This window comes from Chrysochloris asiatica, unplaced genomic scaffold (genome assembly GCF_000296735.1).
Source record: "Chrysochloris asiatica unplaced genomic scaffold, ChrAsi1.0 scaffold00002, whole genome shotgun sequence".
Taxonomy (NCBI): domain Eukaryota; kingdom Metazoa; phylum Chordata; class Mammalia; order Afrosoricida; family Chrysochloridae; genus Chrysochloris; species Chrysochloris asiatica.
This window is the reverse complement of record NW_006408520.1, coordinates 49,268,256-49,275,390: the sequence shown is the minus strand read 5'-3', so window position 1 is coordinate 49,275,390 and position 7,135 is coordinate 49,268,256.

Sequence of the window (7,135 nt, the reverse complement as noted above, 5' to 3'; positions counted from 1 at the left end):
GGACTGACTGTGAGGATTGGAAATGTAAAGGTGGACTTTTTGTAGCAAAAGGAGGGGAGTGATTGACTTTACAGACCTGGAGCAGAGGTTATTGGGACCATCAAGGGAGAAGAGCAGAGTGCGGGTCCCTACCCCAAGAAACAGTGGTGCCAGAGATGGGGGCAGAGATGATGCTGTGGAGAGATGGAGTGACTGAGAACTCTAGACCCAGAGAGGGAGAGGGACTGTGTGCTGACGACCAGGGGGCAGGCTTGCAGGGTATACACTTTGGTTGGTTGATGATACATGGAGGGGATTGTAACCATGGCAATGAAACGATATACAATAGGATGAATGCAAAGCTAATGTTTTCCCATTAAACTATCACATAATTCACTATAAAACATTTTAAAAAAAGAACATCATGCAGAAGAAAGTAAAAGATCATGAAAAAAATTGGAAAGAAAGAAAAAAACAAATTGGATGTCAGAAGAGACTCTGAAAGTTGCTCTCCAGTGAAAAGATGCTAACACGAATGGAAGAAATGAGGAAGTCAAAGAGCTGAACTGAAAATTCCAAAGGATAGCTCCAGGAGAAGGAACTGCTCAATATTTCTCAATATGAAATAACTGAATTACAAAATGTAAGAATTCCCTGGGCAGGAAACTGGCTTGCAAAATGTGTCCTTTGGTCCTTTAAACAAATATACATTTTCTGTTTGTTTTGCATACATTAAAAAAAAAAAAGTGAGAAAGAAAAATAGGTAAATACTGTTAACCAATAGTGCATAGAGGGGATTGTAATAATTTCAGTGAAACAAAATGCAAATGGTTGAGTGCCAACTGATGATCTGCCCTGTAAACTATCACTCAATTCTCAATAAAAGCTTTAAAAATATATATTGAATCATGAAGAAAGCATCAAAAGAAGAAGGAAGGAATACATAGACTTACTGTATTCAAAAAAATTGGTTGATGTTGAACCATTTCAAGATGTAACATATGATCAAGAACCAATGGTATTGAAGGAAGAATTCAAGCTGCAAAGCAAGGCATTGGTGAAAAACAAGGCTCTAGGAATTGACAGATTACAAATTGAAATCTTCCAACAAACTGACGCAGCAATGGAGGCACTCACTCATCTATGCCAAGCAATTTGAAAGACAGCTACCTGGTCAGCCAGTTGGAAGAGATAAATATTTGTGTCATTCCAAAGAGAGGTAACTCAATGGAATGTGGAAATCATTGAAAAATATCATTAATATAAAATGCAAGTAAAATTTTGCTAAAGATAAATTTTAAATGGCTGCAGTAGTAATTTGACAGGGAGCAGTATGAAACTCAAGTTGGATTCAGAAGAGGACATGGAATTAAAGTTATCGTTGTTGATGTCAGATGGATCTTGGCTGAAAACAGAAAATACAAGAAAGACGTTACTTGTGCTTTATTGACTACTCAAAGTCTCTAGCCTGTGTGGGTCATGACAAGTTATGGATAACACTGAGAAGAATGGATATGCCAGAACACTTGATTGTTCTCATAAGGAACCTATACCTAGACCAAGAGGAAGTTGGTTGACTAGAACAAGGGATAATTAATGTTTCAAAATCAGGAAAGGTATATGCCAGTGTTGTAACATTTCACCATACTTAACCAAACTGTATGCTGAGAAAATAATCCGAGAAGATTGATTATATGAAGATCATTGCATCAGGATTAGAAGAAGATTTATTAACAACCTTTGATATTCAGATGATGCTAACTAGCTCCCTGAAAGTGACCTTACTGATGAAGATCAAAGACCTGGATTGTTCCTCAATGTAAAGAAAACAAAAGTCCTCCCAGATGGACAAGTAAATAACATCATGATAAATGGAAAAAAGAGAGAGGTTGTTATAGATTTCATTTTGCTTGGATCCACAATCAACACTCGTGGAAGAAGTAGTCAAGAAATCAAATGACGTATTATGCTACACAAGACCTCTTTAAAGTGTTCAAGAACAAAGATGTCAGTTTGAGGACTAAAGTGCCCTTGACTCAAATCATGGTATTCAATTGCCTCATATGCATGTGAAAGTTGGACAATGAATAAAGAAGACCATGGAAGAACTGATGCATTTGAGTTAAGGTGTTGGAGACGACATTTGAAAGTACAATGGACTGCCAAAATTGTGTTGGAAGAAGTATAGTCAGAATGTTTCTCAAAACCAGGATGACCAAACTTCATCTCTCGTATTTTGGACATGAGGAGGGAAGGACCAGTAGCTGGAGAAGGACTTAATAAAGTGGAGGGCCAGTGAAAAAGAGGAAGAACCCCAATGAGATATATTGGCACAGTGGCAGCAACAATGGGCTAATTGTATTATCCTGGATTTAGGGCTTTTCCTATGTCTTCCCTAGAGATAGAGGGATTTTTCCATTTCTCCCTGCTCTTTCCCTATTAGTTGTTGTTAACAGCCATTGAGTTGATTCCGACCCATAGCGACCCTGTATAGGGTTTCCAAGGAGCAGCTGGTGAGCTTGAACCACTGAGTTTTCAGTTCAAACGACTTTGCAGTCTGATGCATTAGCCCACAGCGCCACATAGATTCTTATATGTGCCTTGCAGAAAACAAAGTTTACTGCACTCCCTTAGTGACTCAAGGCTTTTTCTTCTCATGGGAGAAGGGACCTCAGAAGGGTGCCAGATTGAGTGCTTTATTTCCTCAGCTGAGCCAATCCTCTCTGCACATCTTCATCAAATGGAAAATATCTCCAGTCTCCCATCTGTTTTCAATCTTCCTGATCATACTCAGCCTGTGGTGACTTGTTAAAACTCAAGTTGACTTCTTCTTGCCCAGTTACATGATGACCAGTTCCTCTGTATTAAAGGAATGCTCTATCACATGTAAGTCAGTTCATGCAAACTCTCTTTGGAGGGCCTTCTCTCACCTTGGAACGTAGGCAACTTCATTGCCTTGCCACCTCAGCTCTCAAGATTAGGATGAGATCGACACTAATTCTTTACATGCTAGCAGGAAGCAGAACTGGAGTTTTATTTTAATAAAGTGCCTTTGATCAAAATTGCCTGGAACACCTTTTTGAGAATTTCCTTCTATATTGAAAATTTGTTGCAAACTTTTCTTATTTGAAGGTGAATTATTTTTTCTTAATAGCTCAAAGTAATTTTGAGTTAGTCATGAATGAAATATGTAATCAATTATGGGCCGTATTGCTTTGAATAACCAATAATGTTGTTTTCAGTCGTAGTGACCAGAAATAACTATGAGAAAGAGTGATTTAGCCCATGTAAGTTTATTTCCTCAGAGCATTCCTTTAATATTGAGCCAGCTGCCCTCATAGTTTTTAAAACCATTTTATTGTTCTGTGCCATCGAATCAATTCTGACTAATCACAACCCCATATGATTGAAGCAAAGCAGCAGATTGCCAAGGCTTTTGTCCCTCAGAGTCACTGGTTGGTTTAAACCACTGACATTTTGATTAGAATCCAAGTGCTTAGTCATTGCACTACTACGACTCCTCTGAAGATCATAGATACAAAAAGAAAAGGAAAAGAAAAGTGCTGTGTAAATATTTTAAAGTGGGAGAAATTCCCCCTACCATCATGCACATCAACACCACCAAACCTTCATCAAATAGCTTTCACAATCTGATTTTAGTTAGTTGGGGGCGCATCTAGTTCCTTCTCTGGAGTGTGGTGTGGTAGAAAAGATAAACTTGCATTTGATGTCATCTCTACCACCTATCAGCTATGCAACCTCAAGCAAGTCTTTTAACCCTCCTGAGCTTATTTTCCCATCTCTAAGAAGAAGATAAATCCACTATTCACCTCATAGGATAGTTGTACAACTCTATCAAAATAATTTATAGGAAGTGCTTTGTAAAGACCTAATCAAATGTTAGTTGTTAGTAATGAAATCTTATTATTTTATTTGTGTGAGAGAGTTAGCACTATCATAACTATGATAAATGTTCATTGAATATCTATTATATTAAACTATGAGGTTAATAAAATTATTTTAATGACTGTGCTCAATACTAAAAAGGACTTTTTAAAAAGAAAATATCAGCTCATCCTTCTTTGGATAGTTCGGGGCCATTAAAAAGTCTTCTTTCTCCCATCGTCTCTGTAAATGTATTGCTACTAGCATATGAGCTCTAGATCAGCCATTTCAATGTGGTATTATGTGTTTTCTACTTTGGGATTCCTTTTACAATTAATGTGTGCATTATTACACTTCTGTCCATTTTCAAGCACTTGAGCATGCTTTTATTTATCAAGTGATTTTAGAGAATCAGCTGATTTGGTTGTTCTCTTGTATTATTTATTCTTGGGGAAATATGGTTATGATTTTAAAAGCCAAACTAATTTAATTTTCATAATAACCATCTGAAATCGATAGTAGTAGTATTCCTAGTATACAGATATGGAAACTGAGGGATAGAGATGTTAAGAAACTTGCCAGTGTCCCATAGCTACAAACTGGAGATTCACAGCCAGCTCCAGAGTCTGTGCTCCTAAGCGGTGTGTAAACTGGCCAGGAGCCTTACTATATTGTTGTTGTTAAGTGCCGTCAAGTCAGTTCTGACTTATAACAACCCTGCGACCAGGTATAGGGTTTCTGAGGAGCAGCTGGTGGGTTTAAAACCTATGACCTTGTGATTCGCAGTCCAGTGCTTATCCTATAATGCCACACCAGGAGTTTATTATGATAGTGGTAGTGGTTATGTGCTGTGGAGTCAGTTCTGACTCATAGCGACCCTGTATAGAGTTTCCGAAGCTGTAAATCTTTGCAGGAGCAGAAAGTCTCATCTTTTCCCCACAGAACAGCTGCTACTTTTGAAATGCTGACCGACCATGAGATTAGCAGCCTGACTTGTAACCACTATGCTACCAGAGCTCCTTGGAGGCTACTATTGTTGTTATTAAGTACCGTGGACTCATAATGACCCTATACAGGGTTTCCAAGGCTGTAAATCTTTATGGGAGCAGAAAGCCTCATCTTTCTCCCATGGAACGGCTGGTAGTTTCGAACTGCTGACCTTGAGGTTAGCAGCCTGATTCATAACCATTATGCTACCAGAGCTCCTTACAGACAGGTACAAAATATCCTGAGTAAAAGGGAAGATGTGGCTAATTGCCTAGAATTTCTCTTAGGTTACAGTTGTAAACAGAATTTTTCAGAATAGATGCAAACAATTGTCCTCTGTCCAGGTGACTGCTTTCTACTTTTGTGTCCATCATAGATCTGTTAGTTGATGTTAAAGGGGCCATAATGGTGCAAAGGCTAAGTGCTTGATTGATAACTGAAAGGTTGGCAGTTCAAACTCACTCAGAGGTACTGTGAGACAAAGACCAGGCAATCTGCTTCCATAAAGGTTGTTGTTAAGTGCTATCCAGTCAGTTCTGACTCAGAGACACCCTGAATAAGGCATCTGAGGAGCAGCTAGTGGGTTCAAACCACCAACCTTGAGGTGAACAGTCCAGAGCTTACCCTATAGTGCCACACCAGGACACCTTCATAAGGATTATAGCCCAGGAAACCCCAGGGCAGTACTACTCTGTCACATGGGTTTGCTGTAAGTTAGAATAGACGTGACAGGATCCGACAACAGCAGTAGATGCTCAATAGAGGTTCACTGAGCGACTAAAAATAGAGGCTTTCAGGTGAGACTTTCCCAAACAAATCAGGAGTGAAGGCAGGTTTTGGTAATAAAACACTGTTGTTTTTCTCCATGTTCAAATTGCCAGAGCCCAGACACTTCATATGCCTCAGATTGAATTCTGTTTAAACCAGAAGTGCAGATACAAGGGGGTCACAGTGAGGTTCTCCCTTTTGATGTTAAGTGAATTGAAAAATAGTCAGTTCCAATGGCAAACATAAAGGAAAACTTAAAATCTGAAGAAATTTTATGTTTTGAGGCATATTTCAGATTGCTAAATAGTGGTAAAAGATAGGTTATATTGCTATACAACTACAAGAGCTACACATTTGTGTGTGTGTGTCTGTTTATAAGTTAGTTTGTAAAACTATTGGCTTGCCCAATATCAGGCTAACTCAGACATCTATCACCAATATATAAAACTGATGCTATGCAATGATACAGAGTGATGTTCCTCTCTTTGGTATTTACTGTCTTTTGGAAAATACTCCTAGTGCTTATGCTTTCTGGCTAGTTTTGTAAGTGGTCACTTCAGTAATGATGCAGAAACTTTGGTTAGCTCATCTTTAACTAATTTGTTAGAAAGGAGAAGATGAACCAGAATGACTGTCAATTGGATAGTGACATTAGCTTTAAAAAAATTCCATGCAGCCCATGATTAGGTCCTGGGAAGGCCTTTCTTATGTTTTTGTTCATGAACTTTGAAATTGAAATAAGCAAACAGCTGCATTCCATGGTATTTGGCCTGTTAAATTTTATGATTGGAGGCCTAGATGACAAGCAAATGTTTTGTGACTTCCTTCAGTTTATGTCTTTGCATAGAGAAGTCATCATTCAGGAGCTCCCCCAGGGCTCCATCAGAGTTCACCCAGAATCCTGTGCTTCCAAATTGCTATATGTGACATTTCACAGGGATGTTTACATTGCTGATTCAGTTGAAATTTAATAACATGGACTGTATTCCATCACATGAGATGTTTACAATCTTTTGAACAAATATTTGAAACCAAAGTTGTCCAACAAGCAATCCTCTAAAATCTATATTGTGAAGACATGTGAGAATAAATGTCCATAAAGAAGACCTTTTTTCATGATAAAACCATGGCTGAGAATACAGTGTAAATACATTTTCTCTTTTTCTTGGAAGAACAAAATACTGGCGATATGCAAACTAAGAGTTCATTTGTATTGAATATTTAAAACTAGTCCCTAGAATTAGAAAAAGAACAGTAGCCAGAAAGCTGAAGCAAACAGTTTATGTAAAATTACCTGTTCATATTGAGATGTTGTTGTTAGGTACCATCAAATCACCGACTCATAGCAACCCTAGTCACAATAGAACCAAACAGTGCCAACCTCACAGTTGTAGCTATGCTTGAGCTCATTACTGCTGCCATGTGCAAAGCCATCTCACTGGGGGTCGTCTTTTTCGCTGACCCTTCACTTCCCCAAGCATTCTCCAAGGATTGGTTTTTCCTGATAATATGTCTG